This window comes from Theropithecus gelada, chromosome 6 (assembly GCF_003255815.1).
Source record: "Theropithecus gelada isolate Dixy chromosome 6, Tgel_1.0, whole genome shotgun sequence".
In the NCBI taxonomy this organism is placed as follows: Eukaryota; Metazoa; Chordata; class Mammalia; order Primates; family Cercopithecidae; genus Theropithecus; species Theropithecus gelada.
In genome coordinates this window covers 64,627,887-64,643,960 of record NC_037673.1, presented here as the reverse complement: position 1 = coordinate 64,643,960, position 16,074 = coordinate 64,627,887, and positions in this window count along the sequence as shown.

Sequence of the window (16,074 nt, the reverse complement as noted above, 5' to 3'; positions counted from 1 at the left end):
TGGTCTAAATGTTTCTGTCTCCTCAAAATTCAGGTGTTGAAATCCTCACACCCAGAATGTTGGTATCAGAAGGTGGGATCTTTGGGAGATTTGTTTACAACAGTGCAGCCCTCATTCATGTAACTAGTGCCCCTATAAAAGAGATCCCAGAGGGCTGCCTTACTTCTTCCACCATGTGAGGACAGAGCAAGAAGGCACCATTGCTGGGCATGGTGGCTCACACCTGTAATCCCAGCATTTTGGGAGGCCAAGTCAGATGTGTTGCTTCAGCTCAGCAATTCAAGACCAGCCCCAGCAACATGGTGAAACTCCATCTCTACTAAAAATATGAAAAACTAGCTGGGCATGGTGGTGTGTGCCTGTCTCGGGAGGCTGAGGTGGGAGGATCTATTGAGCCCAGGAGGTCAAGGCTACAGTGAGGCGTTATTGTACCATTGCACTCCAGCATGGGTGAGACAAAAAGAAAAAAAAGAAGAAGGCACCATTTATGAATCAAAATCCTAGCCCTCACCATACACCAAATCAACCAGGACTTGATCTTGGACTTTCCAGCCTCTAGAACTGTGAGAAATATATATTTGTTGTTTATAAGACACTTAATTTATGATATTTTGCTATAGCAATTAAAGCAGACTAACATAGTAGCCCTTCACTCCACTGACGGGCTTCAAGAGTTTCCCTTCTTGAAACCCTCCATGCCTTTGGACTTTGGGACATTCCAGGGTTTTAGTTTCTCCTTATTTCTCCACTTGCTACTTTTTTTCCCTTGGTTCTACTTAAAGGTCATTCTGCTCATTCCATCCCTCATTCTGTTTTGCTGTTTTTCCCAGTCTTGTTACAGCAACAACAAAAAAAGATTTAAAAGCCCATGAACCACTCCAAATCCCATCTGAGAGAAAAGTCATTTGCTCCTATTTGCAAATATAAGATGTTTTAAGGGTTGAGCTCAGAAAAGACTCTGAGGGAAGGCATGCAGATGCATTTCAAAATGCCATGCATTTTCCTTGAGTTGAGGCATGCATAATCTCAGGCTGAATGAGGTTGCCCAAGGAATCAAAGAAGACTCACAGAATTCACTGCCAAGATATTCCCCAAAGTGGGAACAAATAGGGAAACTTTCTGCCTCTCTCACTATAAGCTACATGACAAGGACTCAAGGTTCAGAGGGCCACATGCTTAATTTTATTCTCCAGTAACCAGAACCTTGTTGCTGCTGATCAGTCAAAAGCTAAATTGATATGTAATTAAAAGCATCTTTTGCCTGTCAGCACGCCATGATAATCAGCATATTTGTCTAATAGAAGGCCAATGTAATTAAAGAAGTTTTGAACAATGAAATTAGAAAATCACAGAGGGGTGTGCTTATATATAGTGTGTCCTACTTAAACAGTCTCCGCATGTCACAAAGCCAGAAAGAAAAGCAGTGGTCATTGACTAGATGCTGTGTTGATTTAATACAAACGAAAGTAAGATTCCTTGCTTTCCCAATAAAATATTCATTGAATATTAATAAGTAGAACTCAGTAAATGTCACTTTAAGTTTTACCAGGCTCCTTATAATTCATTCATTCAACAAGCTACCTAATTGACTGTGAAAATGCATAGGCACTATAGGAAATCTAAAAGTAAATCAGAAATATATCCTCTGGACAAGAAACTGACAATCTAGTACTACGATTAGATATCCTCTTAAATAACCACAATATAAGTGGAAAGTAAATTATGTAAGAACTGCCCAGAGAAAATACTACGTGCTAAGATTTTTTAAATATCAGTATACAGAGATTACTTTTAGTGCCAGGAAGTAGAAAGTTATGGAGGAAGAGAGAGACTAAAGAAGGAAATAACATTCGATGTGCATTTCCTATCCCAATTCATTCATTCATTTGAGAATTACTTATTACTTGCTCACAAAGTGTAAGGATGTGGGGAATACAATAGTAATAAAGTACACAATGACCTAGTTCCTATGTAGCTCTGAGTCTCATCAGGAAAGCACGTATCATGTAAGTGATTGCAAGAACATTGAGAATCACCAAAATAATGTGGTGGGTATTGTAACCTGGCAATATTCAAGCAGTCTTGCATTTTCCCAGTGCCTCACAATACATTCTTGTACTTCCTTTTCCCTAGCTAGAAAGCTATGGAATCTGGCTGCAGGATTGAAAATGTCAACCAACAATACAAAAGACTCATTTATAAATAACAGACAACATTGGTGTGTTTTATCTACCAAGAACCCCAGCTCCACTGAGAAAAGAAAACAGGGCAGTCAAACAGACATTAGTCACTCAGCTGACCATAAGTGTAGCCTAAATAAATAAATACTAGTTAATAATTCTCAATTAGATATAATACTACTCTACACAAAAGTCAGTAAAACATATTATGTGTTTTTATTAAATGCCTTAGATTGTTGGTGAAAGTGGCCTTATGTTGGGTAGCTGAGACAACTCATCTAGGACACAACCTCATGATTGCAGGTAATGAGAGAAGGTGGCTCCTTTTATGCCATGTAAGCTAAAATACTCATATTCATTCATTCTAGATAGAAAAACAAACTTGTCAGGCTTGGTGGCTCATGCCTATAATCTCAACAATTTGGGATGTCAAGGCAAGAGGATCACTTGAGCCCAGAAGGCAGAGGCTGCAGTGAACCACTGTACTCCAGCCTGGGTGACAGAGTAACACTCTGTCTCAGAAAACAAACAAGAAAGCAACAAACATCATTAATACAAACAGTCTTCAACTTACAATTGTTCAACTTAAGATTTTTCAACTTTAAGATGCTATAAAAGCCATATGCCTTCAGTAGAAACCATACTTTAAGTAACTATACAACCATTTTGTTTTTCACTTTCAGTAAAATACTCAATAAACTACATGAGCTATTCAATACTTTATATAAAAGAGGCTTTGTGTTAGATGATGGTGCCCAACTGTAAGCTAATGTAGTATTCTGAGCACATTTATACCTTAAATGTCTAGGAGTATGCTAGGCAAACTATGATGTTCAGTAGGTTAGGCGTATTAAATGCATTTGACTAATATTTTCGACTTACAATGGGTTTATTGAGATGTAATCCCATCATAAGTCCAAGAATATCTGTAGATCATTTTAAATACATTGTTTTTTAAATGGAGGCTCCTTTATGAAATACTTGTGGAACATTTTCTTAAAAAAGAAAAACCCCTTTTTTTCCTGAAAGCTTCAATTTACTTCAAAAACTTCATGTGCTTACTTTATATATTCACTGATTTTTGTTTGTCTATTAATCCAGCAATTATTTAGCATGGTGTGCTAGACACTACCCTTGTAGTTGCAAAGATGAAAAAAACAGCTTTTGCCCTCCAGTAGAAGCTATAAAATCCCAGGAGAGAAAGAAATCAACTCACAAAGCTTAACCAAGGGATTCCAACAGAGGCAGGTTTTAAAGGGAGACAACAGTCATTACTGGGCCCTAAAGGTGGCCATGAGAATGCCAGGCCAAGCTAAAGGAAGAGAATCCATAACTTGCTCTATGGGAAGAGCAATTAAGATACTTTCATGTTTAGGGCTTGATTAAATTATATATTAATTTAACAAGACTTTTTATCCTGAGAGAGTCTTGGTGGTTTTTTACTAGAAAGAGGCTAAAAATAGAAACAACATTGACTCTGGGCTTTAAGTGTTCTCTTTAAATAAAACCCTCCTAGAGGTCTCATCTTCATTCTGAGCTTCAGGACTGATTAAAGCACTGTTTATAAGATCAGGTCTTCTCCATAAGGGAAGGCAAACTCTTAATTCTATTAAAAAAAAAAAAAAAACATGGAGAAGAGCCAAGGTATAGTTAAGTGTTTTAATAGTTACAGTTACTTACCAAGCACACCCAGAATTAACAACAAAACAGACAATTTTATGTGGGTAAACAATATAAATCAGTTACTTTAAGAGCCCAGTTTCTGTAAGAGAAAGAGAGAGAATGTGTGCTTTAATAGTCATAAAATAATGACCAATGTTGTCGTCAACACTTTTCATTCCTACATATCAATATTCTTGACAAGTATCATAGGATGGAATGTATTTTATTCTGTCTAGGGATGCTAATGATTTGACACAAATACCTCAACTTAGGAAAGCTGAGATGGTGCTGGGTTTAAGACCAATGCTCAATCTACCATTTGACTTCCAAATTAGTTCTTGACAACACTTCCACAGTGAACTATAAATCAGAGAGGAAATGAACTCTGCATTATCTCACAACGCATGCAAAACACCTCAACTCAGTGCCACCATTCCTTCCAATGCAGAATGACCAAAGGCCAAGAAATCTCATTAATTTAGTGTATTTCATGTTGAACCAGTGACTTTCTGCTTGGAACTGTGGAGAATTCGCCTCCCATCTCTTCCCATCCCTCAGGATGTAGGAAGTGCCCTTTCCTTCCACTATCCTTGCTGAAAAGGCAGAACATTCTTTTATGATCGTTAATTTTGTCTATTTTTATATATATTTGCATATATATTTCTATTTATATATGTATATATATCTATTTTATATACATATATATATATCTTTTTAAAAAATATTTTCTTGAGACGGAGTTTCGCTTGTCACTCAGGCTGGAGTGCAATGGCACGATCTCAGCTCACTGCAACCTCCGCCTCCCGGATTCAAGCGATTCTCCTGCCCCAGCCTCCCAAGTAGCTGGGACTACAGGTGCCTGCCACCACGCCCTGCTAATTTTTGTATTTTTGGTAGAGACAGGGTTTCATCATGTTGGCCAGGCTGGTCTCAAACTCCTGACCTCAGGTGATCCAACCACCTCGGCCTCCCAAAGTGCTGGGATTACAGGCATGAGCCACTGTGCCCGGCCTAATTTATATATGTTTATGTATTTTTATATATGTGTATGCATTTTATACACACACACACACAGACATACTGTGATGATTAAGTTTAGGTGTCACCTTCGCTAGATTAAGGGATACTATTATGGCTGATAAAGCATTATTTCTGGACATTTCTATGAGGATGTTTCCAGAAGAAATTTGCATTTGACTCAGAGGACAATGTGGGCAGGCTATTCCATTGTCTGAGGGCTCAAACAGAGCAAAAAGGCAGAGAAAAGGTGAACTCACTTTCTTTCCCGGAGCTGGCACACTTTTCTTCTCCTGCCCTTAAACATCAGAACTTCAGGTTCTCCAGACTTCAGACTCCATGGCTTGCACCGGCAGCCTTCAGATTCTCAGGCCTTCAGTCTCAGAATGACAGTTACAACATCCGTTTTCCTGATTCAAGAGCTTTAGGACTTGGACTGAGCCACACTACTGGCTTCCCTGCTTCTCCGGTTTGTAGATGGTATATCATGGGACTTCTTCACCTACATAATTCCATGAGCCAATTCTCCTAATTAATCCCCTCTTTGCTAGCTAGCTAGCTAGATACATGCATACATACATACATACATAGACATCCTAGTTGTTCTGTGTCTCTGGAGAACCCTGGCCAATACACATGCACACATACGTTTTTATATATTTATATACTTATATAGTCTATTTTTATTTTCTAAAATATGAATTTAAATCAATCAGTTTCACTCTAATTGCTGGTTTACCTGCATCCCACAATTTTTTTAGTTTGGTTTTTACCACTATTTAATTAGAAATAATCTTAAAATTTATCTTGTTTTTTACCAATATACAAGTATGCTGTTTAATTTTCAGATACTTCAAAATTTTCTAAATGTCATGTAGTTATTGATTTCTAATGTAATTCTGCTGTAGTCAGTAAGATTTCAATCTTTTGAATTTAATTATTTTATGTCTCAACATATGATCTGATCCATCTTGGTAAACGTTCTGTGTCCTCTTGCAAAGAATTCTTATTGTGAAGTTGTCAGATGAATTGTTCTATAAACGTCAATTTGGTTAAGAGAGTCGGTAGTGTTGTTCCAATTATACAAACTCACATATATGATTTGTGTTCTTTGTGCTATTATTGTCATATATTTTAGCACTACACGTTATAAATCTCAAATTAATTGTTGATATTTTTACTTTCATCAGTTATCTTTTAAGGAAGTTAAGAAATAAAGAAAAAAGGTAATTTACATTAACTTTCTATGGCATGGAACTACAGAAATTTGACCACCTGGATTGTTGAACTAGTCTAAACGTGTTCCCGTACATGACTACCATTCTACATATGTGCCTCTCTGATAACCTCTACAGTGACATTTAGCCCATTCCTTGAGTCAAAGTGCAACTCCTTTAAAGATCAGAATCTCTTATGACAAAGGCCATCATATAACTTATTATCTAAACTGGGACACGTTGACAGTTTTAATAATTATGTAAGCACAAGAGTCATGCAATATGACATATGGCCACTCTACTTATGTCGTGCTGGTAAGGAAATAGTCATAAGATGGTTTCCTGCTTGGAGCTGTGGAGGAAGGAAAGGAAAGTGATTCTAATACTTCTTTAAACTACTTGTACTCAGCATGTTATAGGAAAGTCAGTTACTGTTTTTTCTTTAAAGAAACAAAGGTCTGAGGATGTTTATAGATCTACCAGTTTCAAGTGGCCAGTTGTCACTTCCCTTTGGTATCTTCTCTGTCAGGTTATACTTGTTTAGAGTATTGTGTCATGTTTTGAAAGACCACTTCACACTAAATGCAGGTATTATCATTGTGTATATTCTGCACATGTGAATGAGGGGATAAGGAGAGAAACAGGGAAAGAGAAGATAGAGCGAGAAAGAAAAAATATGCTTTGCCATTTTTCTTGATAGGAATATTAAGTTGACTTCATCTTTTCTCCAGAAAGTTGGAGAAATGGTGTTCAGGTCCTATTCAACCAATTACATTATTTGTTATATTGTATTCATTCATTAAGGGCTCTTGTCTGATGCAGCAAAGTAAAAATCTTACTTTATTTCAGGTTGTTTACTTCATTGTGATTAGTGTGAATACTAATCAGCCAAAGAAGAAAAGGAAGGAAAGATCATTTGAGGACTCAAATAGTTTGTTAAAGGGAACAGCTTTATACTAGTCCTTGAAAAAGATTTTATCCATATTCTGTTTTAAAGAGGTTTGTAACATAAAGCATCCCCAGAGCTCTTTTCTTGGTCCCTGGCTTCTATTTAATAGTTGTTCCAGAACATTTTACAGTCATTCAGCTTGGTTTCCATTGATTTCTTTGACTGAACTGAGAAAATATCACAAAATGTTCTCATGCCATTGGGGTATTAAGGAGAAAGTACAATAATGTTCTTGAAATTTTTTTAAAAACCTTTATTTGTCTTATAGCCATGGCCAGACAGAAAACATTTTTTAAAGGAGAAATAAACAAATATCTTCTCTAGTCTTTCTTCTTAATTAAATAGATAAGAAACAGATAATGTTCTCCTTATGGGAAATATAAGTAAATAATTATGTATCAGTGGCAGATTTCTCACAGCGGCTTGATTGGTTTGACGTCATTCATACATAAGTAGACAGGAGAAACCTAAATGGAAAAAAAACCACTGATGCAGTTTGGGCCAGGGAATAACATTTAATAATGCAATACTAATGCACTGCAGTGATAAAACACAGACATTCTTAAAATTTCCAGAGCTCTGCAGCAGACATTTGTTTGCGGTATAGATATTAGAGAACTGCATTTCCTTAAATTCTAGTACTATACGTACCTATAAATACTAAAGAGAACATAAATCATCATAGCTTTTGTTCAATTAGTTTATGAAGATTCTATACTTAAAATTTGAATTTTCAGCAATGAAAGAGAGTGATAAACTTTCTTTAGTCTATTAATACTGATAAGAGAACGTTATTTGTTTGACCTAAATCAAATACAAATTGGAAGGAACTGGAGGATTTCTCAGAACCAGGAGAAGAAAGAGAAGACAATGTAGACTAGAACCAATACTTCTTTTAGCCCTTTCTAGCTAAACTTTTCACCAGAACCTTGTCAAGAATTGGTGTCAAATACCAGTTGGCTCCACCTTTAAATATATCCAGAATCTGAGCAATCCTTATTACCACCACTGCCTTCACTCAGTGCAAGTTCTCAACTACATTACTGCAACAGCCTCTTAGTGATCTATTTCCAATCCTTAGTCTCTGCAGCCTAGTCTCAACCCAACAGACAGAATAATCATTTTAAAACTTAAAGCAGTTAGTTTATTTCTCATCTGCTCACAATCTTGCAATGGCTCCTAGTAATCACTTAAAAAGAAAAAAAAAAGAGAGAGAGAGGAGAGGAGGGGAGGGGAGAGGAAAGGAGGGGAAGGGACAGGAGAGGAGAAGCTACGGCCAGCACAGTGGCTCATGCTGGTAATCCCAGAACTTTGGGAGGCCAAGGCAGGAGGATCGCTTGACTCCAAGAGTTTGCCTGGGCAATATGGTAAAACCCCATCTCTCCAAAAAAAAAAATACAAAAATTAGCCAGGCATGATGGTGTGCACCTATAGTCCCAGCTGCTTGGGAGGCTGAAGTGGGAGGATCACCTGAGCCTGGGAGGTCATGGCTGCAGTGAGCTGAGGTTATGTCACTGCACTCCAGCCTAGGTGATAGAGAAAGACTGTCTCAAAAAAAAAAAAAGTTTTTATAATGGTGTATATGGTCTATGTATACAGGGGCAAAACCACCACCATCAGTCATTCAATAATCCTACCACATGGTCCAGTAACCAGGTCCATATTTATGCATATAGCAAAATAGGACACTTCCAGCATCTAGAGTATATGACTTTAAGGAGCCAGAAAGTCTTCCTCACTTTCAAACACTTGTGCCCCTCTTGCCGATGAATAATAGAAATTCAAGCAAGAGGCTCTTTATGTCTGACCTTATCACTTTAACCCTTGTTGAATAGCAAATATCCTTTAGAGAGGCAAAAATGTTTATTGTTAGAAATTTTCTATATTTAGGGTATACTAATTTCTCATACACTTTTTGGCAGTAAACTTTGATAGAAAAATAATATAGATGCTGCAGTAAGGAGAGAGGAAAATGTGATAAAATCTTATTGAATAAAGAGGCAGAACACACACAGTACAAACTTCAGTTGCATCATAATTTTACAAAGGGCCAAAACTAAAAAAAATTAAAATTAAAAATTTAATGCTTTTCAAAATATTCACTATTGAAAATATTAGTACATGCTTATTGTAGCAATTCAATTAATACAAAAATACATAAAGAAAAAATAATTCTTACTTTCATCTCCAGCTATATTTCTATCACCATCAAGATACATTATTTTAACAGTTTAATGTACATCCTTCCACTGACAGACTTTTAAATTTAAAGTAAGCTTTTAATTATATATTCATTTAATATTAAATGAATTAAAACTTACAATCAATTCCTTTTTATCATTTACTCAGGCTAAGGCTGTTTTTTTTTTAAATCCTAGCTTTCTATAAAATATTTGAAGATGATTATTTTATTAAAAAGGAAGAAAAAGGAATTCAAATGCAAATGATCTATCATTACATCTCTCACTAAATCTGACAAACTCTAGCTTATTAAGCAATTTTTTGCTTAAGTTTGAGATTTTTGTCAAAGGTCATGCATTCTTCCAGAAGAAGGAAATAAAATGCTATCTTCCCAGTGGAAAATTTGCATAAATATTTTCCTTGTTTTTTACATTGAAAATACACGTGGAGAAATTAATGATGATTTCTGTGCTGGTTTGCACATGCCTTGCGCTCAGTAAGAACTCATTACAAATATTTCCTATAAGCCCTCATGACACATTCCTGGTTTTACAGATGAGACAACTGAGGATTGGAAAAGTGAAACACTTACCTAAGGTACACAGTAAGTGGCAGAACCAGCACGGAGAGACAGTTTAGTCTGGGGAGGCAGTACAGTACTATGCGGTAGTCAACAGGATGGGACTTTGGGTCCAGTCAAAATAGGGTTCAAATCTCAGCACAGCTATCTGATGTTGGATATTGGCCACCTTTGCATCATTTTAAACAATATTAACTAACATGTTTAGAATCACTACTAAGGAGTAGATATTACTCACAAGGAATTTCCAAAACTCAAAAGAGAATATGTTCAGACCAATGTTTTTCCGATATATAAGGAAGTGTCTGCAAAATATCACATTCAGCTTTTAATTTTCGGGTTTTTTTTTTGTTGTTTTTTAGTCAGATCTTTATACTTTCAAAATTGTGTTTTGGATTAAAATATTTTCTTTTTTTTTTCTTTGTTAAAAACAAAATGGAGGGAAATGCTTGTTTTCTTTTGAGAAAATGGAAAACTAACAGATTAACAAAGTCGCTACAGTCAGCTCAGCAGAATATAACTTTATGTGTCTATAGCCTAGTAAATGACAATTTTGGTTTCTTGGAATCACATTAGAATATGGGAAAAGAAATAGGAATCAAGAGCATGGTTAGAGCCAGAACAGAACAAAAGTCAGAAGGCAAAGTGCTAGACTGAGATGCGGTGGAAACTAAGCAGACAGATGTAGCAGAACCATATTTAGAAATGAGAGGAAAATATCATCTCTCACTTATCCCTTCAAAGAGTTTATAATCTAGGATGAGATGACGAATACATTCTCTCATGTGTAAACTCCATCTGATTGATGGTAGCTGCCTAAAATGTTGTGCTGAAAGGGATGCTAAGGCTCTTTTTGGATTCAGAAAGTATTATGAAGATTCTTATTGTCTAACCTGGTCTTCAAATAGGGAATAGAACATATATGCGATGCATTTGCTATCTCTTGGTCAGGCAGACAGAGGAAATTGGACTAACAATCCCCAGCACTTGCTTTGCATCAGGTGCTTCATACACAACCACTTAAATCCTCATAAATCCAATGAGGTAAAAATTACCATCTACATTTTACAGATGAGGAAAATCTTTCTCTGAGAAAATAACTGGTTGCTATTTGGAGAAAGAGAAAAACAAACAATGACTTTGCAATGGAGGGAAGGGAAGGCAGTGAGTGTGTAGATGACTCTACACTCTCATACGCATGAAAAGTGTGAGTCAGCTACTGCCATTCAGGAAGAGCCAGTGTACACATATGTCTTGCTATCTCAGTTTTCAACATTTCTTGTATTTAAGTTTCACAAATATTTCGCAGTCTAAATTGTCTCATCCTTCAAGATTTGCCATTATACTAATTATAACTTCTTTATAACTGATAAATAACGTTTCCCTTTGAAAATTATTTTAGAGTTTGAAAAGGACTTTATTCAAACTCTCTGATTACTACTCTAAGACCACAAAGAGATTTTATGACAATAGAAAAGAAGACATGCTAGCCTGAGAGTACAGACCTCATTAACAGTCTCAGCTTTATCAATAACTTACCTTATCTTGGATTAGTCACTCTCCCCATCTAGGCCTTAGTTTTCCCCACAGGGGATTGGACCATTCCCTCTAAGGTCTGTGTGGACTCCCAAAGCCTGTGATTTCTGTAAGTTCAAAATGCAATTCTTACTTTGAAAAGTCAGAGAGGCTTTACTATGAATAATTAATATGCTGGTTGAAAACGAATAATTTTTTTCTTTGCTTCTTTTTTCAAATCATGTAAGACACCTATTAGCTGCAAGCCCCTTGCTGTGCCTAAAGAGCCAAGGAGAGTCACTCATTCCCTCATTGTGTGTGCACCAAGCACTGGTTATGAATAAGGTGCTGTGTAAATGTGAAGGAAATCTGAAGTTGTATCAAGCATAAATTTGCTCTAATGACTAATAAATGTACTTAAGTAACTAAAACGTATAGCAGAAAATAAGAAGAAACATAAAAGTTATACAGATAAATTGGTATGAAAGGTAGGAGAAAGTGTATATTACCTCTTATGGAACTATGGAAGGGGTCAAGAAGTCTCCATAGATGGAGCCTTGTGAGGTGGGTTTCAAAAATAAGTCTTAGCCAAATAGGGAAGAGTGTGAAGAGGAAGGTGATACAGGCAGATGGTTCGCCATGAGCAAAGCGAGGAGGTGGAAGAATGCAGTACATAAATGGAGAAGAGAAAAATTGTCCATTTTGACTGGATTGAAAAGTCCCAGAAGGCAGCAATGGTAAATGACAGTGGAAACTAGTATAGTCATCAGTGCCAAGCACAGGAATTAAGACTTTATTTTCTAAGTTTAGTCTTTTTAAGCAGCAGAGTAAAAACCTTAGCCATCTACCAGATTAATCTGGCAGTAGGATGTAAGATGAATGCAGTTGAGAAGATCCTAAGTATGGAGAGGTCAGTGAAGAATGACTTCAAAGTGTAGCCAAGAACTAACAAGTAGCCGAAGCATCATTACAGTGAGAATGGAGAAAAAGGGGCAGATCCAAAAACTAATAACAATAAGAGCTAACATCTATTGGTGTTTACTATGCACCCTGTACTGTTCTGAGCCTAAGTCATTAGCTTATTTAATCTTCACAACATTTCTATAAAGCAAGTTTTATCATTCCAGTTTTACAGTTGCAAAATCTGAGAAACAGAAAGATTAAAAATCGCCTGACGTTACCCATTTAGAGACTCATCTCTGGGTCTAGAGTCTTGTTGCTTAATCATTCTATAATACTGCTCTCCTGCAGAAATAAGATTGACATAACTTGGCCACTAGTTAATAATCCTCTCAGGGAGTCACTGATTGTATACGCAATAAAAAATAACAAGTTAGTAAATAAAATACGTAACAAGTAAAATAAATATGCCCAGCTTACCTATAACATTTGCTCAACTCTTTAGAAATGCGTTACCAAATGAACAAGTCCACCAATCAAATAGTCATTCCTCTCAGCCCCACCTGCCATTGAATGTGCTGTTGCTCCCCAGGTGAAACATGTGAGAAATTCTTTTTTTAATTTAATAAGGGAAAAGAGTTTCTACCTCATCCCCATTGTGTGATAGCTAATTTTATTCTTTGTGTGGCTTTATGCCAGGTAAGCCGAGGATGTGGACTCAGTAGCAAACCCCTCCTACGTTTCTCCCAACCAGTCCCTTGACTATGTCAGCGACAGAGACACAGTCCTCTCCAGTTTTCAACCACAAGACCCAATTTGTGTTGAACCAGTGATTAGGAACAATGTGTCCTCAGCGAAGAACACATTCAAAGTGCCTATTTTTGAAGGAATGAAGCTCTACGTCTACAATTCCAATTTTCCTTAATTCTCAGAGGTAACCATAATAGTTGTGAGAATAGGCAATGCCCCCCAAGTGACAACCTATCTGCAGTCCATATTTATGCTGCTACCACATCATTTTCTCTTTCGTTTATTTCACTGCTTTGTGTTTACTTGGCTGTCAGTAACAATGCCTAGGAACACAATAACGTAAGCAACAGGAAATTCTGGGGAAAAGAGAAATGTCAGTGACTAAAAGTCAAAGATATTAATATCTAGATGCCAGTTACTTCTCTAATTTCAAAGAATAGGTCCTTGTTGGGCACCTCAGATTCAATGCTCCTGTTCTGAGTTGCTCTCTCGCATCTGCATTCCAGCTGGTGGAATTCAGTGCAGGAAAGGGCACAGTTGCCATTTGATAAAACACATTGAATTCCCAGCAGGAAAAATTAACTGTCTTCACAATACTGTTCTTGATGTAAATATATTGCTTTTTTGAATTCCAAACACCTACTAATTTGCTTTAAATTGCCCTAATAATAATCATTGCTTAAAGTTGCAGCAGTGAAACAGCTTCTGCTTTTTGAAAAACCTAATTTTGACAGCAGGTGCCTGTTATGTCCTTGTAATTTTTCCTATAAAGATCATTATCCCTTAATTGTAAATTGCAGCTGCTTTGAGGGTATTTTGGTTCATGATGATGGTTTGATTGATTATTGAAGTTCCAATCCCACTGTGCTGAGGAGTCTAGTCTGTTGGGATTTCCAAAAAGCAGCATCAAAATCTTTAATATAAACTCACATTAGTTCACTCTGTCACAAAACTTTCAGCCATGAGGTAACGTTGTTTATAAAACACAAAGATGATTATCTTTTCCTTTTTTGTCAAAAAATTTAAAAAATCAACAAAATATTAGTATGTGGCTTCAAATGATATGTTTCCTTAGCTTCTTACTCAAAACCAGATAAGCTTTTGGAGTAAACTAGTTTAGACAAAGTGTTTTGTTTGAAGGATATTATTATATTTAAAGAGGAACAGGATTTCTCTAGATTTTAAAGAAAAAAATATGAAGATGGTAATATATTCAAGACTTTTCATGTTTTAAAAAGTAATAATACATAACCTCTTAGAAACTCAGTTTTGCTATGTTCTCTAAACTGTGTGATAAACATAAAAGGGAACAGATGTGTTACTTATTCTTGAAGCTCATCCAATTTTTATGTCGAAGACTCTGTAGCTACATGTCCATCTACATTTGTTTTTCATCAAAGACAGGGATGTTGAGTATGTTGATCTCAGAGACATTCTATCCTCTTTGGGGAGTCTACCCCAACAGAGGATAAACATATAAAATTGCCTCCTGTCCCAGTCCCATTCCTTTTCCAACTTCTTAAAGAGATTTAGCTGCATGACCTTTGGTAAATCCCTCAACTTCTCCATGCCTCAACTACCTCATCTATGAAACTGTGCTAACAATATAACCTGATTTGTGCAGACCAAATGATATAACCTACTTTACATTCTTAGAATAGTCACTGTCACACTTTAAGCACTCACATAATATGGACTATTTTATGTTCATTATTAAATAACTGCATATCCTTATTGAGCACACTCTTGGGACAGGCACTCTATGGGGTGGAAGAATGAAATATAATCTCTATCCTCTAAGGGTGAGAGCAGAAAACTGCAGCCAACTGCAGCATGTTTTTGCTTGGTCCCTAAGCTAAGAAGGAATTTTATATTTTAAAAGGTTTAAAAAAAATGGAGAAGAATATACAACAAATACATGTAGTGGCCCTCAAAGTCTAAAATATTTGCCATTTGGTACTTTGCAGAATACATTTTCCAAGTTCTGGCTCTGTAGGGAACAGAAATGTCCTGGTGAGGTAACCAGAAGAAGGCTACAATCTTTCCAGGGGCAGTAGGGGGAAGAGAATAGGAGAGGGGAGGAAAGAAGTCACGTAAGGTTTTAAGAAGAGGTTATATTTGAACTAGGATTTGTGGACTTGTAAAGTAGGTCAGATTTCATCAACATGAGAGGGAAAGTAGTATAGATAAAGAAAAAGCAAATCATAAAAACAATATAGTTGTATATTTTAGGAATTGTGGCTAATTGAGTATGACTTGATTATAGGTGCCTATGTGTGTAGGAGGTAGTGTGGGTAGGAAAGGGGAGAACTAATGGTCAAAAATTAGGGTGGAAAGAGCCATAACATAAAGGGCCTTAGATGCTCTACTAAAGATTAGAACTTTGGTTTGAAGGTAAAGAGTTATCACCAAAATTTTTTAAGCAGGGCAATGACAAAATCAAAACAGATTCAGAACAATAATTCAAGCCACAGTACACAAAATAAATTATAAAGAAACTTTGTCTTTGGGTCAAGATTGAATAACAGGAACCAGATTTAACATTCTGCCTGAAACAACAACAAAAAAACCCTAGATAAAGTATATAAAACAAGGTTTTCAGAAATTGAAATAGGCAGTGCCAGACAATGACTCCCGAGAGAGGAGAACAAAATGAACTAAGCCCTATTACTGCCCAAATTCCCATATGGAGAGAAGTTCCAGGCTTTAGCACAAGAGGAGGAAGATATAACCCACAATGAAGGGGAAAAAAATCAACCGAAACAGATCCAGAGATGATACCTATAATATAATTGGTTGACAAGTACATTAAAAGTGGTAACTATATTCCAAATATCCAAATACTGAAGTAGAAAAATGCTTCAGCATGCTAAATAGAGACATAAAAGTTTTTTAAGTACCTAAACCAAACTTCTAGAGCCATGAAAACAAAAACATAATAATGTTGGAGATGAAGAATAAACTAGATAGGAGTAACAGAAGGTTAGACACTATTGAAAAAAGTATCAGTGAACCTGAAAACATAGTATAAAAATAGCGCCCCACGACCACCCACAATCACCACCACCCACAATTGAAATGAGTATAGTGAGCTGTGGGAGAACTTCAGCCTTCCTGATATGT